We start from the raw sequence: 26840 nt of genomic DNA, 5'->3' as shown, positions 1-26840 counted from the left end.
TTCAGTCAACAACGCATCTGGCTTGTGTTCATGTATTAGACTGTGATTCTGGTTTCTATGTGAAATTATAGTATTTCTGGTTTTTTAATAGCTTCATTGTAAATGGTGTTTAAAATATCTTGTCGTATTGATGAAGAACCGTGCCAGATGTGTACGTTGAATCACACTTCCACACACAGAACAGTTGAACTTGTGCTTTGTTGTTTCGTAGCTTTTATAGTTGCTGGGGACTTAATTAATCAATTGTGTTAACGGAAATTTCCCTTCATTCTTTATTGATATTCTGTAGAGTCAGATTGCGTACTAATACTACTCAGGGCCAACCGGTTACGAGACTTCGTAACCGGACATGCATCTACTAAAATTATGTGAATTTTATTTAATTAAGCCCCCATGCAATTATTCTGATTTTCTTGTGGTGTATCGAATAACATCACCCTACCAACAATAACATGCTTCACAGGGATTGGAGATAATCTATTGTGTTCATCCCATCTGAAGAGTTCAATGAAGCAGAGTGTAATGCGAGACTGAAGAGATTAGACGTAATGGTTTGTATCGATGTTCATTTTATTTGTGCTTCTTTAAAATACACTCCTGGAAATGGAAAAAAGAACACATTGACACCGGTGTGTCAGACCCACCATACTTGCTCCGGACACTGCGAGAGGGCTGTACAAGCAATGATCACACGCACGGCACAGCGGACACACCAGGAACCGCGGTGTTGGCCGTCGAATGGCGCTAGCTGCGCAGCATTTGTGCACCGCCGCCGTCAGTGTCAGCCAGTTTGCCGTGGCATACGGAGCTCCATCGCAGTCTTTAACACTGGTAGCATGCCGCGACAGCGTGCACGTGAACCGTATGTGCAGTTGACGGACTTTGAGCGAGGGCGTATAGTGGGCATGCGGCAGGCCGGGTGGACGTACCGCCGAATTGCTCAACACGTGGGGCGTGAGGTCTCCACAGTACATCGATGTTGTCGCCAGTGGTCGGCGGAAGGTGCACGTGCCCGTCGACCTGGGACCGGACCGCAGCGACGCACGGATGCACGCCAAGACCGTAGGATCCTACGCAGTGCCGTAGGGGACCGCACCGCCACTTCCCAGCAAATTAGGGACACTGTTGCTCCTGGGGTATCGGCGAGGACCAATCGCAACCGTCTCCATGAAGCTGGGCTACGGTCCCGCACACCGTTAGGCCGTCTTCCGCTCACGCCCCAACATCGTGCAGCCCGCCTCCAGTGGTGTCACGACAGGCGTGAATGGAGGGACGAATGGAGACGTGTCGTCTTCAGCGATGAGAGTCGCTTCTGCCTTGGTGCCAATGATGGTCGTATGCGTGTTTGGCGCCGTGCAGGTGAGCGCCACAATCAGGACTGCATACGACCGAGGCACACAGGGCCAACACCCGGCATCATGGTGTGGGGAGCGATCTCCTACACTGGCCGTACACCACTGGTGATCGTCGAGGGGACACTGAATAGTGCACGGTACATCCAAACCGTCATCGAACCCATCGTTCTACCATTCCTAGACCGGCAAGGGAACTTGCTGTTCCAACAGGACAATGCACGTCCGCATGTATCCCGTGCCACCCAACGTGCTCTAGAAGGTGTAAGTCAACTACCCTGGCCAGCAAGATCTCCGGATCTGTCCCCCATTGAGCATGTTTGGGACTGGATGAAGCGTCGTCTCACGCGGTCTGCACGTCCAGCACGAACGCTGGTCCAACTGAGGCGCCAGGTGGAAATGGCATGGCAAGCCGTTCCACAGGACTACATCCAGCATCTCTACGATCGTCTCCATGGGAGAATAGCAGCCTGCATTGCTGCGAAAGGTGGATATACACTGTACTAGTGCCGACATTGTGCATGCTCTGTTGCCTGTGTCTATGTGCCTGTGGTTCTGTCAGTGTGATCATGTGATGTATCTGACCCCAGGAATGTGTCAATAAAGTTTCCCCTTCCTGGGACAATGAATTCACGGTGTTCTTATTTCAACTTCCAGGAGTGTATTTAGTATTGTAGAATTATGAAATTGCAAACTTTTTTACGTCTACAAAGAGTTGAAATAGTTATGAAGAATTTGCTGACCCTTAACTACGAATATCTTATGAAGCTTACGTAATGAGTGGTAGGACCTAGCTACAACTACTATTCTGGAACAGAAAGAAAAGTTTCACTTGAAAATGCGAATTTGATTCCTGTTGTTTGCTGTTTTATAAGATCACAGTGACTCTTTTTCAAAATTAAAGTAGATTTTTAGCATACCGGAAATACATTGAAACACGCGCTTGCCTCTTTATGTGGGATTACGTTCACTCCATCGTTGATAAATAGCGCTGTGGAAATACGTTTGTCGAAATATGAATCACGGTACAAGATGTAGTGCACAGATTTGTGTGTGTGTGTGTGTGTGTGTGTGTGTGTGTGTGTGTGTGTCTGTGTGTGTTCTGACCTGACGGATGTCTGTGAAAACACTATGAACCTGAGTGTTTTGTGGAATTCGGAGAATTTTGTAGTTATATTTCCTGAGCTTTTGCTGGGATGAATGTGACTTTCGACCTGAGCTCTTGAAATTCATACAGATGCTTCTCTTTTCTCCAAGGGTCTCTCTAATTTTCTAGTCTTTCCTGCTCAGAAAATTTGCACTTCCTGCAATTTAACTTTTTAGACGTCTCTATTCCATTTCGCTATCTTAGTTTGCTGCATTTTTATACTTTTTCCCTTAATTAAATTCAGTTTCTCCCCTGATATCCATGTCTTTATATTAGGTCTGGTCTTTTTACTTGTTTATTCTCTAAACCTATTCGATATTTATTGTACTGCTTTTTCCTGTCTCAGTGAATTGTTGCCCAATGCTCCCTTTGAAACGTGCAACAACCTCTTGTTGTTTTAACTTATGCAGGTCCAACATCCTTCCTACCTTTTTGCTGTTTGTTTAGTTTTAATCTACATTTCATAATCAATAATTTATGATACGAGTCCACAGCTGACCCTGGAAGTGTCATAAGGTAAAACTTGTTTCCGAAACCTCTGTCTCACCATCATTTAATCAATCTGAAACTTTTCACTGTATTCAGGTTTCTTTCTGGTATACAATCAATCTTAAACGAATCGTTAGCGATGTTTATTAAAGTGCAAGTGCTCTGTGCAAAGTTCTACCAGACGGTTTCGTCTTTCATTCCTTCCAACCAGTCCGTGTTCTTCTACCATTTTTTCCTTCTTTTCCTTTTCCTATTACGAAATTTCAATCCCTCAGCAAAGTTTAATTTTTCCCTCCCTTGCCCTAATTTAGATTATTTCTTCATACATTCCTTTAATCTCGTTATCTGCTGAGCTGGTTCGAAACAAACATGTACAACTGTGCTAGGTGCAGTTTTCGTGTCATTATGGCTAAAATAATGGTTTTACTATGCTTTTCATAGTAGCTTACCCTCATTCCCACTTTCTTATTCGGTATTAGGCACACTACTGCATTACCACTATTTTTTATTTATAACTCACTACTCACCCGACCACATGTCCTGTTCATCTTGCCAATGAACTCACTAGTTCCTAATATATCCACTTTCAAGCAATCTATTTTTCTTTTTAAATTTTCTAAGCTACCTCTCCGATTAACGGATCTAACATTTCACGCTCCTATCTGTTGATGCAAGTTTAGTTTTTCCTGATGATAATATCTTCTTGAATAGCCCTGTGCGAATGAGGGACTGTTTTACCTCCTGAATATTTTACCCAAAAGGATGACATCACCAGACAGTAGAGCTGCTAGCTACTAAATTACCGGCTGTAGTATTCCCTTGCAGACTTTCACAGCACCAGCACAGCGAGGCATGTTACAACGCCAAAGCAGTTAATCATCCAGAGTGTTGCCCCTGTATCTACTGCCAAGACCGCTGCCCTCTTCAGAAATCACAGGTTTACCTGGCCTCTCTACAGATACCAGTCCTTCGTCGTTGCATGTACGGCACGGATCTGTGTCGCTGGCGCATCCAAGTCATCTCACCTCAGCAAGGTCAGTGGTTTCTGGAGAGGCTTGAGGGACAAGGAAACCTAATGTGGTCTAATTTGGTTAGCGGAAATTCATACTGAACAATAAATACGTAAAATGCTAAGCAACTCTAGTCAAGAAATGTCCTACGCACGATTTCGTGCCTCAGCGATGTTTTTGTAACGAGTAACAATAGGTTAACATGGATTAAAAAGAAGGCGCATAAAACTTCGGACAACACACACGAAGGATCTAAGTATATAATATTGCAAAAACGACTCAAAGTCGCCTTACTCGTTGAATATACATTTATACCTGCCCCACAAGTTTCCTGGCCGCTCAGTTATTCCATAGATTTGTTGACGGTATAAGTATGTGTACTTGGCGCTTATATCCGTGAGCGAATTTCCAAAATAAGTTCGGCGCCGCGCTGTGAGTCAAAGAAATCTTAAGCAAGATGGATCTGTTAATAACACTCTACAGAATCTCATTTTTCCGAACTCCAATGACAATGCTGAAGCGGGTATTAGCTCGAAGGTGAAGACTCAATTCGTGCTAATCCTTGTACACAAAACAATCTCTTTTATCGTTGCCCGGCTTGTGATTATCAGGAGGTTATCACAACGGCGCAGAAATGATTCACGTATGGGCTGGATAATGTAGTGCTCCCAGTGTGATAAGTACATTGTTTAACTACATTTGTCATTTCAAGTGTATTGCATATTGTCGATTTCTTAATGTTCTAGATTGTTCAGCAGTTTAGACGTAGTCTATCAGCTGTGCCCGATCCCTGTCAGTGTCTTCACACTTGCATCCCCTCCCACATTTAACGATAAGCTTTCACGAATGTGGGAGTATTCAATGTATACATAAACAAATGAAAAGCAAATCGTACAAAATTATACGGAAGGACCGAACCATTATGATCACTGCTCATCGCGAGATTGAATGCCACGTTGTAGCGTCTTGTACTGTGCGTAGGTAACGAAAGCCACTTTCATTTTTTTTCTTTTTGTAATTCTGCCCCGCCTTCGTAGGTGGTGGCGGCTGGTTAGGACACTGCTGCCCTCATCGATTTTGGTTCGGGAATTTATTCCCTTAATCTAAATATTTTAATATTTGTGCGGATTCCCTGCATATTGATTATTCTACAGAATGAATGTCTTCTCTATAAGAATCAACATGGATTCTGAAAATAACGATCGCGTGAAACCCATTTCGCTTAGTCCGTCCGCGAGACCCAGAAAACAGTCGATACCAGCACGCTGATTGATTCCGTGTTTCGTGACTTCCAGAACGCGTTCGATAAAGTTCCGCACTGCCACCAACTGAACAAAACATGAGCGTAAGGACTATGAGATTAGGTTTGTGACTGAAGAGTTTTTATCAAATGGGATATCAATCTTAACAGAGAGAAACATTCAGACGTAAAAGTGACTTCGAGCGTGCCCCAAGGAAGTACTATTGTACCATTACTTCCAACAGTATATACCGGCTGTCTCTCTCTCGTCGTTGGGCGCATTTTCTCTGGTGTTTCCGCAGATATTTGCAGTTTTGTTTCTGCAGTGTGTAGCTAATCACGTCTGTTATACGACGGCCAGTGACAGAGTGCTCCCAAACTAGTCTAGTGCGATATTCGTTTTATGTATTGACAGGGACAATAAAACCCGAAGAATAACCAGTACTCCACCAGCGATTGAACTGGAGTGATTGAGCTGGAGCACTGTTGCATGGTGGTAGCAGTCAGCACAGACGAGAGGTGTCTACTAACAGGTGTCCAGATACTTTTGATCAGATAGTGCAAATGATCTAGTGCGTAACGTCTCAAGTTACATGACGGTTCTCGAAGATGACGCTGTTGTAGACAGAGAAGGTACAACGACAGAAATTGTAGCGAAATGAAGGAAGACCTGCAGAGTAACGACGTTCGGTGCATGGATCGGTAACTGAACCTCAACATAAACAAACGAAACGTTCCGTGCATAAATATGCAGAGAGACCCACTACTGCATGATTACACGATTGCGGAATAATAACTGGAAGCAGTCAGATTCACAGAATACCTAGGGATATGTGTACGAAGCATTTTAAAGTGTAACGACCAGGTGAAACTAATCGCGGGTAAGACAGATCCCACTCTGAGATTCACTAGGAGAATCCCTAGGAAATGTTCAAAATGGTTAAAATGGCTCTGAGCACTATGGGACTTAACATCTGTGGTCATCAGTCCCCTAGAACATAGAACTACACTACTAGCCATTAAAATTGCTACACCACGAAGATGACGTGCTACAGACGCGAAATTTAACCGACAGGAAGAAGATGCTGTGACATGCAAATGATTAGCTTTTCAGAGCATTCACACAAGGTTGGCGCCGGTGGCGACACATACAACGCGCTGACATGAGGGAAGTTTCCAACCGATTTCTCATACACAAACAGCAGTTGACCAACGTTGCCTGGTGAAACGTTGTTGTGATGCCTCGTATAAGGAGGAGTAATGCGTACCATCACGTTTCCGACTTCGATAAAGGTCGGATTGTAGCCTATCGTGATTGCGGTCTATCGTATCGTGACATTGCAGCTCCCGTTGGTCGAGATCCAATGACTGTTAGCAGAATATGGAATCGGAGGGTTCAGGAGGGTGATACGGAACGACGTGCTGGATCCCCACCGGCCTCGCATCAGTTGCAGTCGAGATGACAGGTATCTTATCCGCATGGCTGTAACGGATCGTGCAGCCACGTCTCGATCCCTGAGTCGACAGATGGGGGCGTTTGCAAGACAACAACCATCTGCACGAACAGTTCGACGACGTTTCCAGCAGCGTGGACTATCAGCTCGGAGATCATGTCTGCGGTTACGCTTGACGCTGCATCACAGACATGAGCCCCTATGATGGTGTACTCAACGACAAACCTGGGTGCACGAATGGCAAAACGTCATTTTTTCGGGTGAATCCAGGTTCTGTTTACAGCATCATGATGATCGCATCCGTGTTTGGCGACATCAGGGTGAACACACATTGGAAGCGTGTATTCTTCATCGCCATACTGGCTATCACCCAGCGTGATGGTATGGGGTGCCATAGGTTACACGTCTCGGTCACCTCTTGTTCCCATTGACTGCACTTTGAACAGTGGACTTTACATTTCAGATGTGTTACGACCCGTGGCTCTACCCTTCATTCGATCCCTGCGAAACCCTACATTTCAGCAGGATAATGCACGACCACATATTGCAGGTCCTGTACGGGCCTTTCTGGATACAGAAAATGTTCAACTGCTGCCCTGGCCAGCACATTCTCCACATCCCTCACCAATTGAAAACGTCAATGGTGGCCGAGCAACTGTCTCGTCACAATACGCCAGTCACTACTCTTGATGAACTGTGGTACGTGTTGAAGTTGCATGGGCAGCTGTACCCGTACACGCTATCCAATCTCTGTTCGACACAATGCCCAGGCGTATCAAGACCGTTATTACGGCCAGAGGTGGTTGTTCTGGGTACTGATTTCTCAGGATCTATGCTCCCAAATTGCGTGAAAATGTAATCACATGTCAGTTCTAGTATAATATGTTTGTCCAATGAATACCCGTTTATCATCTGCATTTCTTCTTGGTGTAGCAATTTTAATGGCCAGTAGTGTAATTAAACCTAACTAACCTAAGGATATGACACACATCCATGCCCGAGGCAGGATTCGAAGCTGCGACCGTAGCGGTCGCGCGGTTCCAGACTGAAGCGCCTAGAACCTCTCGGCCACAGTGGCCGGCCTCAGGAAATGTAATCCATACACAAATGATGTAGTTTAAAAAGCCCTGAATGTTACTCGTCAGTGATGAGAGGAATGACAGAGGAACTAGAGAAGATCCAAAAAAGAAGAGCATATTTCGTAAGAGGTTTATTTAGCAAGCGCAGATGCGCCACTGAGATGCTCAACCAGCTGCAGTGGGAAACACTGCAAGAGAGGCGCTTTGCCTCTCAGTATGGGTTACTGTTAATGTTCCGGGATCGTACGTTCCTAGGAGAGCTAGCCAATACACTGCTGCCTCCTAAGCGTATCCCTCGATCAGGCTATGAAAGTATGATTAGGGAGATTCGAGCTCATACGAAGGCTTACCCGTAATCGTTGTTCCCGCGAACTGGAACAGGGATAGGGGGAATGTGACAGTGCTACACGTAGTTCCCTCCGTTAGGCACTGTAAGGTCGCTTGCGCAGTGCTGATGTAGATGTGGATGCTCTTAGTCCTTTGATTTGTTTCTTTCTTTACATTTCCTTGTCCGGTGGAATTCCATATTCCTGTATTTACGTTAGAACTGAGGGAAACCACCTCTGAAAACGTCATTCACTATTGTATAAACGGAGCAGAGACAAGTAAGGAATCAACATCGCTGTGAATGGACCCGAGTGCCAGCGCTGTAGACGGAGTTCCGGCCCCGCAAGCTCGTGGAACGGCGGGTCGGCATGCAGCGGTTTTCGGCTCGTCCTTTTGTTGCAGTCGACAGACTCACTATGATGGCTTCGGCGATGAACGGCGAGACGCTAAAATCTTTCGAACTTCATCCGATTCAGGTGCCAGTAACCGAATCTGAGGAGGAGTCCACGTCGAAAAGGTCGATTCTGTGTACTGCCGCCAAGGAAGGTACTTCCAGCCATCGTGGCTCGCCGAAAGGGAAGAAACCTAAAAACACGCCTGTACCCACTACTATAGTTTTTACAGGATGCTAGGACGACACCCCGGACCGAACTTTCGACCGCGCCCCTGCAGAAGTCTCTAATGACTTCCAGTTTGAGACATTGATGCTAAAGAATCGAGAAACACAAGCCGCCGCCCAGCATAGTCTAGTTCAAGACCGACTACCTGGCATTGTATGATTCTCCAATATATTACACGTCCCTGTAAATCACACCCTTTATGTTTCGCTTTGTTGCAGGTTTTCTGTAAATCCACGAATGTTAAGAAATGTTATCGGTTTTCGTAGTCTTTTCTTTGGTTACTAAGAGTGAGATAATCGTTTCTTGCTCCGTTTATCCTGGGCTATGCTGTAAACGTCAGTTTGTAGGAGAAGCATACATACAACACAAATACTTATTTCTGATATTTCGAAACTGCCGTGAAAAGCTTTATTCGCTCTTTTGCAGTAATACTATGAATACTGATTGTATGTGTTGGACAGTATAGATACCGTTTGAAGGCGAATCAACATGACAGGTGGCATTGGGAAGTGACAGGCCAGATCCGAGTAATCCTCGCTTCGCGGTCGACATTCGCCCCTCGTACTTGAGTGTTACAGTCCTACCTGCTATCAGCTTGTTGTCAAGGCAGAAGTTATCCCTCAGTTTTCCGTGTATGCTTCTATCGCATTCTCTTACATACGCAGCTGGCGGCACCAGACAGCCAAAGTCGATCGCATCGCTTGCGATCGGTAGCGGCACGTGTACACTTAACGTGTCGAGCAAGTCATCGAACTTAATCTGCATACACATAAACAAAACTCTTCGACATACACTAAGCTTTCATTTTTATATCCGGGTCATATTAACCCAAAATAAAATTGGAAATAGTTCCTATCCTCGGTTCTGACCAAGTTTATTGTGATATTTTCTATTGTTGCAAGCCAAATATTCTCAATTAGGACGCCCTCTGCCATGCTGCCAGCTATAATAGAATTTGGCTTAAGCGTCTCTGATTCCACAATGGATCAGAAAACCAACGGTCCACTGTACCTTTATGGGTAAAGAAGTGCATGCTGTTTTTTCTGCAAGTGGCAGCTAACGATTTTTAGTTTTGTGGCGGAGGAAACGGTGTAAGTTGAAAATGGATGGGGGAGGGGGTCTGTTACCGTAAATACTTAAGAAGTTTTAAACACATTTATTAACGGCTTCAATGGTTCACAGGCGTCGCGTAGGGTAATGTTGTGAGAGTTGCACAAGATTTCAACGAAACAGCTGCTCATCATCTTCACGTGCACAGTTACCAATACCACAGTTCTACAAACCAGAGCACATGAGCAAAGTTGAAATACAAGAAAAATGACCAGCACTGAATTCACCAAACACACGTAACTTAAAATGTAACATAGCACACCAACACGGTAAAATTCCTGCCCCTCGTCTAAAGCTTACAGCTGACCCTGTCTCGGTTGCTCGTTGGTTCTCTGCAGACTGTCTACAACTCCACTGAAGTTCCTCGCAGCTAGAGCATGGCGGCGCTGGTAACCGACCGCTGCGCTTGAGACGACCACTAGCGACCAGCCGATAAGTCAACGCTGGACACGCCCCTCGTAACGGGCGGGAAAGCAACGTGCCTAAATCACGGTGCAGTTCATCGGCAGCTTCTATGGTTTTAACTGTAACAACCAGGGATGCCCCCCCCCCCCCCGCCCCATCTAATGTAAATACTACTCGTGTATAGGGTTCGTTCAAAAACTTCTAAAAATGTTTAATCCCGGCTTTTCTGTTAATTTCCTTTGGGACTTCTACATTTGCTCTTATACTTCCTAACAGGTTAAAACCCCGTACCCGTTTCACAGGAAACACTTCAATCAAGTTGGCATCCTAGCTTTTAACGTCATAATCAAAACTTCAATCTTTCAGCATCTCTCTGAACTCAACGGAGATCCTTCTGCATTCTTTAATGGGCTAAATTTACTGAGATCTAGGATGTGACTAATATTAGCGTAGCCACAGCCTAATGTGTTGTCGTTTGTAAATCCCAAAAACATGAGCGATTCCCTTCACATTTACGATAGACTCAGATTTGCTCCCCACTATTGACTCAGAAATGTCTACACTGGAGTCTCCGTAAGAAGTTTTATGGTTTTTGCTAACTTGGAAGCTGTTACGTTGACGGTGCAACAGTCAGAGGTGCAGGCACCACGAAGCTGCATGGGCAGGATATGGGACTTGGCCACATTTCTCAGCTGGGGTTTCATTTTCATCTGCAGTCGGGTACGTACGTGGTGGAATTGCTGGAGATCTGTTTCTCTCTGTGTGCGACCAGGCGCCTACCAGAACAATACTGCGAGTACAAACGTTCCTCTAGTTATGAACATGCCTACCCGTAGCAGTATTACGTACCGGACGGTGTATTTAAGCAAATTTCTTTATCTAGTATTCATAAATACGTACGGCCCATCAAGGCCCAATGGAAAAGCAGCGAGATTTTTACGGAACCGAGGTGTATCGATTAATAATGCACAATCTCTCTTTCATGGCAGAGGTCTTAACTGTGTTCTACAGGGGAGAAGTCAGACATCGAACTTCAACTACAACGAAAAACATTAAACTTTGAGTTAGATACTACACCACTTCGATATATGGGAACACATGTAACCTAATATGAAAGTTTCTCTCTCGTTTCTCTATCTCTTATACCTTTTTTTTCCCCATCAGTCTGATCCCTTCTGGTCTGATGCGGCCTGCCACGCAGTCTTCTTCTGTGCCAGTCTCTTCATCTCAGAGTAGCGCTTGTACCGAACGTCAATTATCTGTGTACGAAGTGGATTATTCTTCGCTTTGTCATTACCTCTGGTATTTTAGACTTATTTTGGTGGCTCAGACATGGTAATCGGGAACATTTACAGATCAAGCGCCACAGCATTCGTAGTGGCAGAGCACTTCAGATGAAAAATGTGGAATAGCACCACTGAGTTTCCTGTGTGGTGAAAATGGGCTGAAAGAAAGAGGATAGGACTGACTAACTGAGTTTAGCTACCGATTGCAAATCTTACACATTCATTCAGATAACAAATACATAATTTTAGCTGCAATATCTTAAAAGTCTACAGTAAAAAAAGGCTCGCAAATAATTTTTCTCGAACCTCTTGAGAGAACAAAAGGAGTTCAAGAGCTGAACAAAAACCAGAGCTTTCTAAAATACAGCTAAATACGCTCATGTTCCCAAAAATACAGAACACCTTGAATGACTAGAGACAGGACGTTCATATTCAGAGAATACGTACATTAGTATGTTCTGCAGAAAAGATTGGCGTTTGAACCACGCCAGCCCGCGTGTTTAAGGTCAATGTCGATATCGCGGCGCAACACCACCTACCTATGAATGCACAAATGTAAAACCAGTAATAAATTCAGCCAGCCTCAGGATCGCTGTAAAAGAAAAATATTTCTTAATTCACTGCTAATTTTACCTGCTCCCGATTTACGGGTTTGGTTAATTTTATAGCGGAAAAATTTTTTAAATGTGCCGCCGCTGCAAATGGTTCGGTCGCGGCACAGCCCAGCAACACCAACGATAATCGCTAAACGTGCTGAAAATTCTTTACTGAAATATTATAGATGACATGGGCAAGCTAATTTACATTAGTAATACAAAATTTTGATAAATTATAATGTATTTTGACCACAACAATAATTAAAATTTCACACCTTTATAATTTCTCCTCTAATGGCGGCTAAAGACAGATACAGACAAAAGAAGTCTATTCATGCATATAATGCTACGTCACAGGTTCCTCTCTCTCTCAGCTCTCGAGGAAGACGACAAAGAATGCACATTATGTAGTGCTATTTATACTATTGCTGATTAATAATATCTCTTTGTAATCTTACAACAGTATTTTCCTCTGTGGCTATATTTTACATTTTTTCATCGCAGCTATTAACATATTTCATAATTACATTATGAGTATAGAAATATTACAAACACATCGAGAATAGTATTACAGAAAATATTACAATAATAACCAACGTCCTTTATACAAAATTAAATAACATTTTTTGTTAAACAATTACAGTACATACGAATTGCTTCATAGCGGCGTACATAGTACAATTAAACGTCATTTCAGTATATTAACAGTGTGTGTGCTGCCAGGGAACGTTACATTGCCCCCTGGCAGCATTTGGCACAGAGTTTCTGTACTTTGACACAATGGTGCCAGTAACGTTCTTTACAATTTTTTTTATGGAATGGCTCTTTTAATTAGTCCCAGGGTTATATATGTTCATGGCTCCCCCATTTGGGTGAAGGCAGACAGGAAACGTGGGCAAAAGTGTGCCGGAGCCCAGCCGTCCCAGTTGGTTCATAATTAATCTTGTCTCTTTATCAGTAATTGTTTTGAAATGATTTAGCAGTTTGTCATCAACGGTTACATAATATCACAGTCACATACAGTTCAACGATAGCTTGTTGTGTGAGTTTAACAACTCGTAATTATCATTTTGCAATATACTGCAAGGTCACTTGTCCTAGGATATATCACTTAGTTTTTTGAAATCATTTAGTACAACGTCACTTTCATAATGTTCTCACTACTTACGTGTTACAAATCCATCTCCTACACTTGTTAGTGTTCATTTTCTCTCGTCAATTTACGGGTATACATAATAAGTGTTCAATGTTTGTCAAAAATCGAGTTCATTGACATGTTATGCAGTTTGTGTAAATATTTTGGAATATGTCAATAATGCTGTAGTTGGTGAGCGGTGCGGAGTGATTGTTGAGCGGCGCTCGGCTCGGCGCGTCGGCTCCGTGTAGGTCACCGCCCCCGGTGTTGACATGTACGGCGCGGAGAGGCGTGTGGCTGTCTGGTCTGCTACGGGCTGCTGCGGCCGCTGCATGGCTGAAGTAGCCGGATGCGCGTTGTATATCAGCTCGCCCGTGTGACATCTTCTTGCAGTGCTCCAGCAAACATGCGACAAGTTCACAAACAGTGTACTAGCCTTATGGGCATTTTTCCTGCTGTGGGAAAGAACGCACACAGTTATTGGCAGTTATTATTCAGTAGGCCTTCACTAGTCTGGTTTGCACAATGTTTCGTTGTCACAGTAACGCGTTTTATGGGCACACAATATTTTTTCACCATGTCATGACTTGTCATTAGTCACACGCAAGTTTTCACCTTAGAACAAAATGTATCTCTGTAGTCAATGCGCTTTCCTGGCGTCCCTTGACACACAAAGAATATTTTTTTTTTTTACACACGCACAGTACAAGTTATAGTTTGACACTAGCTTGGTCCACCGTCTATTATCGGCTCACTGTTCGTGTCGTGTTAGTTCCTTGTCCACTTACACACACGGCAATGATACAGTTTCTTATTGCTTGTTCAAAACAACCTCGTGACGTATTGCTGCAGTTTTAACAGTCACTGTCTGTCTCTGCCACACAATACTGCACTTTTGTTTAAGTTTTTTCAGTTACAATGTCAGTTGTGCAATTTTTTGTAACAGCACATTCGTAACTTCTTTGTTCGCTCTTTACGAAGGTGCGTGATAATTGCGTACATGGTAACCAATATTGAAATTTCGTATTAGTTTGCCCAAAAATCATCTATATTTGTGTTCGAGTAGATTTTATTTGTGCACTCCAGCCGGATTCAGGCATATTGTTCAATAACTCCTTTGAAATTATGTCTCACTTTACTTGCAAGGTCCTACGTAACTACAGTGTAGTCTCTGTAGGCTAACACTGACTTGGACTGTATCAGGCCAGCTCTTTTTTACTGATTCGATCTGCACATGCTTCAATTGAAGCTTTTTTGTGCGTAACTTTGCGTTATTTAAATTTGCAGTAAGTTTGCCTCCCATCGTGCCCTCGGGTCACTACTGGGTGCATTACTCTCTTTGATAACACTGGTTTGAAAATAAAGTTCTCAGGGTCTCATATTATTAATATTATTCTGGGTTCGAACCTGTCAATCTGACAGCTACACACATATATACATATATACATGTAATAGAAAAGACTGCACCAAGAAATATTTCAAGTTTGACACACATATAGAATATCATGCAGTACACAAACTAATCACTACTAAAATGTTCCTCCTGACTGATCTCTGTCACAATTTAACACTACAAATAATTGCACTAATCAGGTTATCTGTGCAGACATTTAGAGCATGTTTAAGCTAACACTAATTAAAAAGAACACATAACACAAATAATCTTAAACAAAAGAGAAAGTCAATCATATTCTTATAACTAAATACTTCTACACTGGTACATTATCTCTACAGATCACACATCATTAATGTTCATTCATTTCCAAAAGAATGGTGTACCTTTTTACAGATAACACATACGACTATTAGTCATTTACTGTAGGAATATTTTCACATCCTTATGCGGATACAGTCCCCGTACTCTCCCTGATTGGGGATCTGCTAAGAGATAGCTACACTCATGTGGCACACTTACTATTCTAAAAGGTCCATTGTACACCAATTGCCACTAGCTATTCTGGTTCAAGGATGCCGAAGACTTAGGATGATTGCTTAAGACCACCAAGTCCCCAAAACTAAGTTTTTGATTATTCGTCACATGTCGATTATATTTTTCTTTCCTTTTCTGAGCGCACCTGGTAAGGTTGCACCCTGCTTTCCTTATCCTCTCTTCCTTAGGCTCAGGAATGACTGGGACCTTAGGCAAAGTTGCTAGCCACTCATTCAGTACTCTATTATTATTCATTATAATCTCGGTTGGTGGATACCCCGTAGAGGCATGCGGGGTTGCTTTGTGAATTTCCAAAAATTTAGATATCAGATCTGGCCATCTTGTGTGCTTATATGCGATATATAACCTGAAAATTTTATTTAACTCTCGAAATGTTATTTCTACTAAACTTGCCTGTGGATGAAAATGGGATATAAGTATGTGCTTTATATCATGTTCATGTAAATAGTTCTTCCAGGTATGGCCTGTAAAATAGGAAGCATTATCTGATATTATCGCTTCAGGCTTACCCACCTGTGTAAAATATTCTTTCCCTAACCATTTAACTATTCCACAAGCGGTGGCTGATTTAAGGCAGTATATTTTTAAGTATTTAGAGAAAAAGTCATATACCGCTAAAATGTACGTTAATCCAGCCCTGGCTCGAGGGTAGGGTTCTGCTATGACTATAGATACTAAGTGAAGTGGCCGCTGAGGCACTATAGGGAGCAGTTCAAACCTTGTGGATTTATTTTAAAACTTAGCTTTTTGGCACAGAGGACAAGTCCTGACAATGGTGCGAGTCTGCTGGCTTATTCCCTTAAAGTAGCAGTACCTGGATAAAATTCTTATTGTTTTGCCTATCCCAACGTGACCCCATGCTAAGTGCGTGTGCCACACTACAGGTGGGATAGCCTGTTGCGGTATACACACGACTTCATGGTCATTTGACACACCTGTTTTATAATACAGAATATTATCTACTATTTTGAAGTTCTGCACACTTTTAAGATTGGTACCTTCTTTAATTTTGCTAATGACATCCCGCCAAATCGGATCAGTTTCCTGAAATGTAGACATATTCTTACACATATGTAAAAAGTCCCTCCTATGTAACTTATCTTGTACTAAGAGTATTCGATATTCCTCAGATTATTCCAAAATCTTTTACACTCAGGATAGCCCTAGTGGGAGCCTCGACAAGGCGTCAGCTACAACATGATCTTGTCCTTTTATGTACATAATCTTAATTTTATATTCCTGCAGTGCTAACCTCCATCTTAGCAAGTGGGTATGGTATAATTTGCAAGACATTAAATAGCTCAGAGCCTGGTGGTCACTGAATACTTTGATTTCTTTGCCATGGATGTAATAGTTGAATTTATTTACCGCCCAATCCACTGCAAGAGCCTGTAACTCGGTAGCAGAATATGCTCTCTCACAGCTGTTTAGTGTGCGGCTGGCAAAACCGATTACATTGATTGTTGTGTGGTCGTTGCTCCTGTCCCACTGAAACAAACGCCAAGACCGTATGAACACGAATCTGTCGCTATGCAAAAATCTTTTGTCATGTCTGGGTGTCGCAGTATGTTTGCATTCACCAAGGCGTTTTTGATAGCGTCAAATGCGCGTTGACATTCTTCTGTCCACACCCAGTGCGCATTTTTACGCAACAGGCTCAATAACGGCTCTTTATTCATTAATTGGTTTGGAACAAACCGTCTAAAAAAGGATGCAAGACCTATAAACGCTTTGAGTTGTCTCTTAGTTCTCGGGCTCGGAAACCCACGAATTGCGTCAAGTTTTTTGCTGGCAGGTTTGATGCCTTGTGGTGTTATTATGCGACCTAGAAATTTAATCTGATTACGTCCAAATTTGGATTTCTCAAGATTCGCTGTTACTCCCGCTTGCTTAAACCTTTCTAAGACACTACCCAGTTGTTCTACGTGCTCCTCCCAGGTGGCAATAGCAATCACCAGATCGTCTACATACACTGTTACCCTTTGCAGCAAATCAGGACCCAAAACCGCGTCGAGGGCTGTTATGAAAACTCCTGCACTTACATTTAGGCCAAAAGGTAGTACCCTAAATTGGTAGCTCCTTCCCCCAAATATAAATGCAGTATATTTCCTCGATTCGAGTGTGAGCAGGATTTGCCAGAATGAACTTTTCATATCAACAGATGTCAAATATTGCACTCCATGGGATTTTTGAACCATCCGTAACACGGATTCCTACACCTTTTTTCCCTTCGCCGGTGTGCCCCAAGGCTCCGTCCTCTCCCCCCTTCTGTACCTTTTGTACACGGCGAACATGCCGCCGCCGTCACCCCCTGCCACCTTCTCCAGATTGCTGATGACACTGCCTTCCTTGCCCTTGCCCCCACCCTGCAGCGCTCCCAACACCTTCTCCAGTCCCATCTTGACCGGTTCACCCCTTGGTGCAACCAGTGGTTGCTCAAAGTCAATCCCTCCAAAACCCAGGCGATCATTGTAGGCAAAACCACCCCTTCCTTCCTCCTCCTTGATTTCTATCTCTCTCTCTCAGCTCTCGAGGAAGACGACAAAGAATGCACATTATGTAGTGCTATTTATACTATTGCTGATTATTAATATCTTTTTGTAATCTGACAATATTATTTTCCTCTGTGGCTATATTTTACATTTTTTCATCGCAGCTATTAACATATTTCATAATTACATTATGAGTACAGAAATATTACAATCATAAATACATCGAGAATATTATTACAGAAAATATTACAATAATAACCAACGTCCTTTATACAAAATTAAATAATATTTTTTCTTAAACAATTACAGTACATACGAATTGCTTCATAGCGGCGTACATTTCAGTTTATTAACAGTGTGTGTGCTGCCAGGGAACGTTACACTGCGGCTCTTGTTGTCGCTATAAACCGAAGGTAATGGATCAGTGCTGCTTGAGCAGACATGCAGGATGCCTCACAGAGGTATGCGCGAACTTACAGTCAAATCAGAGAGTTCAAAAGAGGGCGTATTATTGGCATGAAAGAATGTGATGCATCCATCCGGAAAATTCCTGCTCGTGTGAGACAAAGTGTTTCGGCAGCGCAACGGGTGTATGCCGAATGGTTCACGGAAGGCCGTAGAGCACGTCGAGATGGGTCAGTTTGCACCGTCGAGACCACCCCCTGAGAAGATCGACACTTCACGGAGTGGCATGGCACGACGGCTCTGGCGCAACAGTGGAACCGTGTAACACATGGTACACTGACAGGGTTATTACGGCATGGGTTACGTGCACGTCGTCCACTTCTCCGCCTGCCTCTGACGTATATGACGAGCCATGCTAGAGGGCAATGGTTAGGTTAGGTTAGGTTAAGTCAGGTTAGAGGACGACGTCCCTGGGTACAGGAATGGCATCAGATAGGGTTCTGTTCGTCTGAAAATGATGGCAGCATTTTGGTTCCCTGTAGACAAGGGGAGCGGCATCAAAGTGACTGTATTCCTGTAAGACTTACAGAGCCAGCTCAAAACCTTATGCTGTGGGGTGCTATTGGGTACAACTGCAAATCATAGTTGGTGCGTGTCCAGCACTCTGTGACCAATGTGACTTATGTGAATGATATCCTGCGACCCATAGTCATACTATTTCTGCCATTTTTCTGCAACATAATGAACGACCACTTGTTGTTGCACAGACACGTGCCTTCTTGGTGTCACAGCATGTCACCCTTTTGCCCTGACCCGCCAGATTAACAGACTTATCGCAAATCGAAAATGTACCTGGTGGAACGACGGGTCAGCGCTGTCACCCAAAGCCAATCACCAAAGTAGACTTTGGGACCAGGTGAATGCAGCATGAATGGCTATTCCGCAGGACGCCATTCGCGCCTTATACGCGTCGATGCCATCACGCATGGAATTATCTGGGCACATGGCGGAACCTGTGCCTACCAAGCAACAGGACACATGCTGAAACGAGGTGACTGAAATGCTAATCATTTCTGCAGAACATACTAATGTACATGTCCTGTGAATATGAACCACCTATCTCTATTCGTTTAAAGTGTACTCTTTTTGTTTTGTTTTCCTGAACATGATTGTAGTTACCAAATTCAGTATGTAAACAGAAAATGAAAATAATTACACAAGCTGACAGAAAAGGTAGTTTCCCTTAATGGAGGTCAGTGGTTCAGGGTTTACATTCCAACCCATCTTGTTCAAGCTTGCTGCATTTAAATATCCTCCTGGTTTCTGTAGACGTGCTTCATAATTTTGGCTCAACAATCATCAGTACCTGCGCCCCTGAAGCAGTTCAATATCAGACACAAGACACTTAACAACATGGAACTTCCCAGCAAAAATAAATTGAAAAATCAATAATTTAAATGTGAATGGAAATAATGTTAAACGCAACCTCCCAGCAAAAAATAAAAGAAGAGCCTATGATAATGAAAACGTGCCAAAAGTTATTTCCCCACAAGATTACTGGATAATAATGACCCAAATGTTGTTGAGCTCCCACAAAAATGTAAGTCAATTCAATGAAAATGAAATCTCAGTGACAATGAAAACGCAAATAGACCGAAATGTCGATCTTAGGCCCTGTTCACAAATTAAACTCAAATTCTTACCTCAGTAAAACTGTATCTGCTCTTATTTTTCGCCATAGCTTGGAGGAAATGCATCGCAAATATTCTTTGAATTTAAGTGAAACTTTTCTTTAAGGAAATGCATGGGAAACTTTCATTCAATTCAAATGATTGTTTTCTTAAAAAATTGCTTTGAAAACAAAATTATTATTGGGGCGATTCTTGGACAAATTAATTACAGTTAAGATACATTACATTATCTGATGTGCGCAATGCTGCTTCATTACCTTATTTAAAAAATATACCTCGTCCTGAATCTTGACCAGAGCGCCATGTCGACGCCCGCCGACTCCTCACACACAACTCCGACTGTCTCTCGCGCGGTACTAGCACTGACTGAGTGCAACTAGCAACTACAACTACCGACTCAAAAATGGCTCTGAGCACTATGGGACTCAACTGCTGAGGTCATTAGTCCCCTAGAACTTAGAACTAGTTAAACCTAACTAACCTAAGGACACCACAAACATCCATGCCCGAGGCAGGATTCGAACCTGCGACCGTAGCGGTCTTGCGGTTCCAGACTGCAGCGCCTTTAACCGCACGGCCACTTCGGCCGGCAACTACCGACTCCCTACATGCAACTGAACTCTCTCGCAACTCGACCGCAACTGCACTGAACTCTCGCGCGGTCAAGCGCAGACTAGCAACGATAAATAACTCTCTGGTCAGAGATTCTGTCATGCCTCGCCATCGCTGTACTGAATACATACGCGTTTCATAACCCTCCACTGGGGGGGGCAAAAATTTGGCAGCGATGGTGAGTCATTTGGACTTGACATGAGCAACAAATTTTTTCTTAATTAATTAATTGGAACATGAATTAAATGTGGTGCACATGCACCGAGTACAGAACATATCAGGCAAAGACAAAATATATACAAAACATATTCACAATTGACAAAAGTACACACGCACAGTAGTACAGAACATATCAGGGAATGACAAAATATGTATACAATGAGTAGAAATCATGTTAACAAAATGACAAAAATGGACATGCACTGTAGTTCAGAATATATCATCAAATTACAAAATGTAACAATAAATGACAAAAGTGCACACGCACTGTAGTACAGAACATATCAGGGAATGACAAAATATATATACAATGAGTAGAAATCATGTTAACAAAATGACAAAAATGGACATGCACTGTAGTTCAGAATATATCATCAAATTACAAAATGTATATACAATGATTACAAATCATATTGATAAATGACAAAAGTGCACACGCACTGTAGTACAGAATATATCATCAAATCACAAAATGTATTAATAAATGACAAAAGTGCACACGCAATGTAGTACAGAACATATCAGAAAACCACAAAATGTATACGTAATGAGTACAAATGGCATAAAGTGCACACGCACTGAAGTTAAGTACAAAACATATTAACAAATGGCAAAAGTGCACACGCACTGTAGTTCAGAACATATCAGCAAATCACAAAATGAGTACAAATCATATTAACAAGTGGTATAGAGTGCACACGCACTGTAATACTCTCTAGTATTTTTCTACAACAAACAAACAAATCAAGGAGTGTAATAAAGTGCACATGCACTATAGAAATCTTTAGTAATTTCACGACAACTGATCTTATTAACAAATGAAAGGAAGTGCACACGCATTGTATATGACTTTTCATTTTACAAGAATTAGGAAAGGAATAGGAAGGATTGGGTCATGGTTGTAGGACTTAGGTTGCACGCAGCTGCACTGAAAGTCCATATCTTTCCACAGAAGTACAACATCAAGTGAGACAAACGGAAGTTCTTTTTCCAGAAGTGTTTATCAGCGTAGCCAAGACACTGAAATGTCGTAGTAATATTCCATGTTATCATTTTGGCAGTACATCAGGTACACCAAACAGTGGAACCATAATAACGTCTTCATCGCTCACGGTGGTGGACAGCATGTCGTGTCAACACCACGCTCTTACAAGGCACACCAACGTAGAATTAGTGCAAAAACCAAATATAGTGCTCCATGATCATGAGGATAGACAGGACAAATGGATATTACAGAAATTCCAGGTAGTTAGGTCAGAAGATGAAGGACATCAAGTCACATAGCAGTCTTCATTGAGAATTACATTAGTAGTTTGCGGCATTCATAACCCAGTTATTGAACATTTCTGTACCATGTATTTAGTATTACAGAATAATGTTCATAAAATTAACTGAATATAGTAATTATTGGCATCATGGGTAATCGTATTACAATAAACAGTGGCATTCCTTGGCCAGTTACACAGCATATTTTGTATGACAGAATAATGTTCATAAAATTAACTGATTATAGTGACCATTGGCACTTATTGGCCGGTTATAAACCATCAGAAGTCATCATTGAAAAGGAGAGTCAATTATTGGCATAGCATTAACATAATTCATTTAGTTATACTAATTATTGGCACTCATTGGCCAGCTACAAAACATCAGAAGTCATCATTGAAAACAGGAGCTAATGAATAGCATAGTATTAACATAATTCATTTAGTTATACTAATTATTGGCACTCATTGGCCAACAAGTATTGAATAGTACACCATTTTTAATTATTGGCAGTCATTGGCCAGTTACAAAACATCAGAAGTCATCATTGAAAACAGGAGCTAATGAATGGCATAGTATTAAGAAAATTCATTTAGTTATACTAATTATTGGCACTCATTGGCCAGCAAGTATTGAATAGTACAACATTTTTACTTATTGGCAGTCATTGGCCAGTTACAAAACATCAGAAGTCATCATTGAAAACAGGAGCTAATGAATGGCATAGTATTAAGAAAATTCATTTAGTTATACTAATTATTGGCACTCATTGGCCAGCAAGTATTGAATAGTACAAAACATTGTTCATCATTCAGTATTATTCAGAACTCTCTTAAATAGGTAGCATTATTTGGAACTGGTGATAAATTTTTTTTTGTTAGCAATGCATTGCTTTGGGTAATTGTAAGAGAAAGCAAGAAAAGATAAAAAAATTGCTTCTGGGTTGTTCCTGTAAATGAAAATGTGTAACGTCATTCGTCATGAGTCAGCTGTAGCAAGGTTATGAAACGAGTAGAGTATATGTAATGACATAGATTTAATGAACAACTGCTTATAGCACATTAATTTCATAAAGAATTTCTCCTGCAAAAATATATAAAAAATGGATTATTAAGCTGAAAGAAGATGTGCATTTTGTACTGAAAAGTAGTGAACTTCGAATTAACAGGTAGTGAAATGTGTATAAAAAATGTGTTCCATAGCTGTCCTTTCCAAAACCTTCAGTCATCATACCATACGATATAAAACATACTGTCAAAACAAACTGCAACAAATACTTAAATAACTACATAGCATAAATACATAAACTTCAACATCATCCTCATCTGTAAAGAAAATAACTTTATTATCCATCACTTCATTATCCATATTATCATAACTTCATTATTATCATCACCTGTAAAGAAAAACTTCATTATCCATAGTAGCATATTCTTCATCATTACTCTTCATCGGCATTCATTATCATCTGCAAAAAATCACTTCATTATTCATTACACAACTATTCCTTATCTCTAGCATATTTCATCACTAAAACTAAGATGTGTAGTTCTGTCTGACAGCCTGCATCAATCGCCTTGTATTCTGAAAGAAAAAATTAGTTAAGACTGCTATTCTACGATGTGTATAGTATATTCTTGTTAATGCTTGTTAATTCTGATCCATTTACTCTTCCTCACGAGGTTTGCATCTTCTTTCGATCATTCCGCAGTTGAAATTCCCATTTCTGTTTAATTTATTTCCTTTACACGTTATTTCTTTCTGAAAATGATGAACAAAGATTAATGTCTTGCATTTACATCATATACTCATTAAATAATGACTGGTTTATGGTGACATAATTAAGTATACAGCATAACATGACACAAAACGTAACATGTGAAAAACATAGATAGTGTTCAGAGGCAAAAATGTACACAATATATCACAATGCAGCAGCAAAAAAAAAAAAAAATGTAAAACAGTCACGATGTTGAGATATCATAAGGCAAAAATGTTAAAGTCAGCTGGTGTTTGCTATGTCTTAACCATTTCATATTGCATACAAACAAAACATGAAACAGTCGTATATCCATAAGAAAGACAAAATGTGACGTTCGTTGTGTTCAGCTTGTATGTGGTGTAGTTAATAGAGGCGAGAATTAAAGACTTTAATGGAGAGAGAATTTGATAAAATTAATACGTCACTACATAGAATTGCATAATTATTCATAAAATACGTAAGTTTGTCTGGAAAAATATGCACGGTCTGATGTGTAACGACAAGAAGAGCGACCTGCTAACCTTACCTTGCCGGGCACTTGCCAAGCAAAAAATACAATAGTCATCAATAATTAGTCACATAAATATAATTGCATAAGTGGTCATAAAAATTAGTAAATGGCATCATAGCATGTTAAATCATAAAGTGGTTTCATTAAATAAAGGGTTTAATGTTCGACACATGGTGGTTGCCCTTACTTTTCCTGGTTCTCAAAGTTTCGACGTGTACAACATTGGGATGAGGAATGCTGCGAATCCGATATGGAACTGCGTATAGAAGTTCAAATTTACTGCACTTACCTTTTATTCTGCTGGATAAATAGTGTGTACGTACTAATATCTTCTGTCCAATGTGAAAGTCACGGCGTGTACAAACCTGTTTTTGCTGTCTTCTTCGGCGCTCTGCGGCACGTTTGATGTTGTTCAGCGCAATGATAATTATTTCATGGTGTCGTAATCGACGAGATGTAGGAAAGTATACTAATTCTTTAATTTTGTTAGGTGGTTCAGCATTTTTCAGTATAACAGACGGAGATAGCATAGTGGATTCATTTGCTATGGAATTAATTACATCTTGGAATGAGAATATGAGTGTGTCCCAATCAATATGTCTTTTGTGGCAGTATATTCTACACAGTTTACCAATTTCTTTCATTAATCGTTCACAAGGGTTCGAAGAAGCATGGTACTTGGATATATAGATCGGAGAAATGTTTCTAGCTCGTAACATACGTGTCCATGTAGCAGAACGAAATTGCGATCCATTGTCAGAAATTACTTTCAACACATGCCCTGCATGAAATAGAAAATGTTTTACAAATGCTCTCGAAACGGTTTTAGCAGTAGCTTTGCGTAACGGAGTGAAAGTAACAAATTTTGAAGTGAGTTCAACAGCGACAAAGATGTAGCAAAAACCTCTGTTAGTTCTCGGAATTGGACCAAAAATATCTACTGCGGCCATATGTCTTAATTTATCAGGTATAATGGGATATAATGGAGGAATATGTGAAGTGGAGTCTGACTTAGCTTTCTGGCAAATTTTACATGACGCTAAAACTCGTCGTATACGTTTTTCCATGTTGGTAAAATAACAGTTCTGTCTCAGTATAAGAAAACATTTTCTGGCTCCGTAATGTGCATAACTTAAATGAGTGTACCAATTTAATTTGTTAACCAGTTCGTCAGGAATGCATAATAACCAATTGTTGCTGTCAGGATGAGAGCGGCGAAACAGAATGTCATTGCGCACAGTGTAATGGTTTCTAATCGTAACATTATTCTTATCTTGCCAAAGGTGTTTAATTTCTTTCCATACATTTTCTTTACTTTGCTCTTTTGCTATGTCCTGTAATGACGATGAAATAAAATTTTCAAATGCAACTTGCTGAATGTACATAACGCTGAAATTTGCTTTGCAGAAGTTGGTTGCGATGTCTTGCTGATTGTTGCTGAGAGAACGGGATAGTGCGTCTGCTATAACATTTTGTGTGCCGGGAATGTGAACTATTGTAAAATTAAATTCCCGTAAATAAAGTTTCCATCTGCTTAATCTGTCGTGAGTGAATTTAGCCGAAAGTAAAAATTGTATCGCTCTGTGATCTGTGTAAACGGTGGTATGTCTGCCATAAAGAAAGTGCCGAAATCTCGTAAAAGCCCATACAACACATAATGTTTCCAGTTCTGTAACGGAATAATTTCGTTCAGCAGGCGACAAGATGCGGCTTGTAAATGCGATGTTTTTAATTACTGTAGAGCCATCTTCTTCAATTTCCTGGAAAATATGTACGCCTAAAGCGGTGTTAGAACTGTCGGTGGCAATAGAAAAATTTCTGGTAAGATCTGGGTGCGATAAAAGTGGTGCATTCAACAAAGCATGTTTCAGGTTCATGAATTCAGAATGTGCTTGCTTATCCCAGGACCAAATACTGTTTTTACCTGTTAAATGGCATAATCTAGGTGTGTCTAAAGCAGAGTGATGAATAAATTTACGAAAAAAGTTAATTAAGCCCAAAAAACTGCGTAGTTGCTTCTTCGTCGTAGGAACAGTAATGTCACGTAGAGCTTGAAGTTTTTCCGGATCAGGCGCAATGCCCTCTGCTGAAATTACGTGTCCAAGAAATTTTATAGAAGTTTTGCCAAAGTGCGATTTACTAAGATTAACTGTAAGTCCTTGTGCATCAAAAGTTTGTAACAGTTGTTCAAGAATCAGATTGTGTTCAGTCCGGTTAGCTTCTGCGATAAGAATCTCATCTACGTACGTCGTGATTCTGTCTTTAAGTTCTGTCGGAAGTATTGTGTTTAAACCGCGAATAAAAGCTGCAGAAGAAATAGTTAAGCTGAATGGTAGTTTGCAAAATTGATAACAGTCACCAAAACAGAGAAAAGCTGTATACTTTCTGCAATTCGGATGAAGTTGAATTTGCCAAAATCCCGATTTCAAATCTAGTGTGGAATAAATAGCAGTACCATGAAATTTCTGTAGAAGTTCCTCTAGTGTCTGTGGTCGATCTGTTTCATTAATAATAATGTCATTAATGTGACGCGAATCAAGTACAAGGCGAAGTGAGCCATCTTTTTTCTTAACAATATGTAGTGCGATTTACTAAGATTAACTGTAAGTCCTTGTGCATCAAAAGTTTGTAACAGTTGTTCAAGAATCAGATTGTGTTCAGTCCGGTTAGCTTCAGCGATA

This window comes from Schistocerca nitens, chromosome 5 (assembly GCF_023898315.1).
Source record: "Schistocerca nitens isolate TAMUIC-IGC-003100 chromosome 5, iqSchNite1.1, whole genome shotgun sequence".
NCBI lineage: Eukaryota > Metazoa > Arthropoda > Insecta > Orthoptera > Acrididae > Schistocerca > Schistocerca nitens.
Note: the sequence above shows the minus strand (reverse complement) of the source record.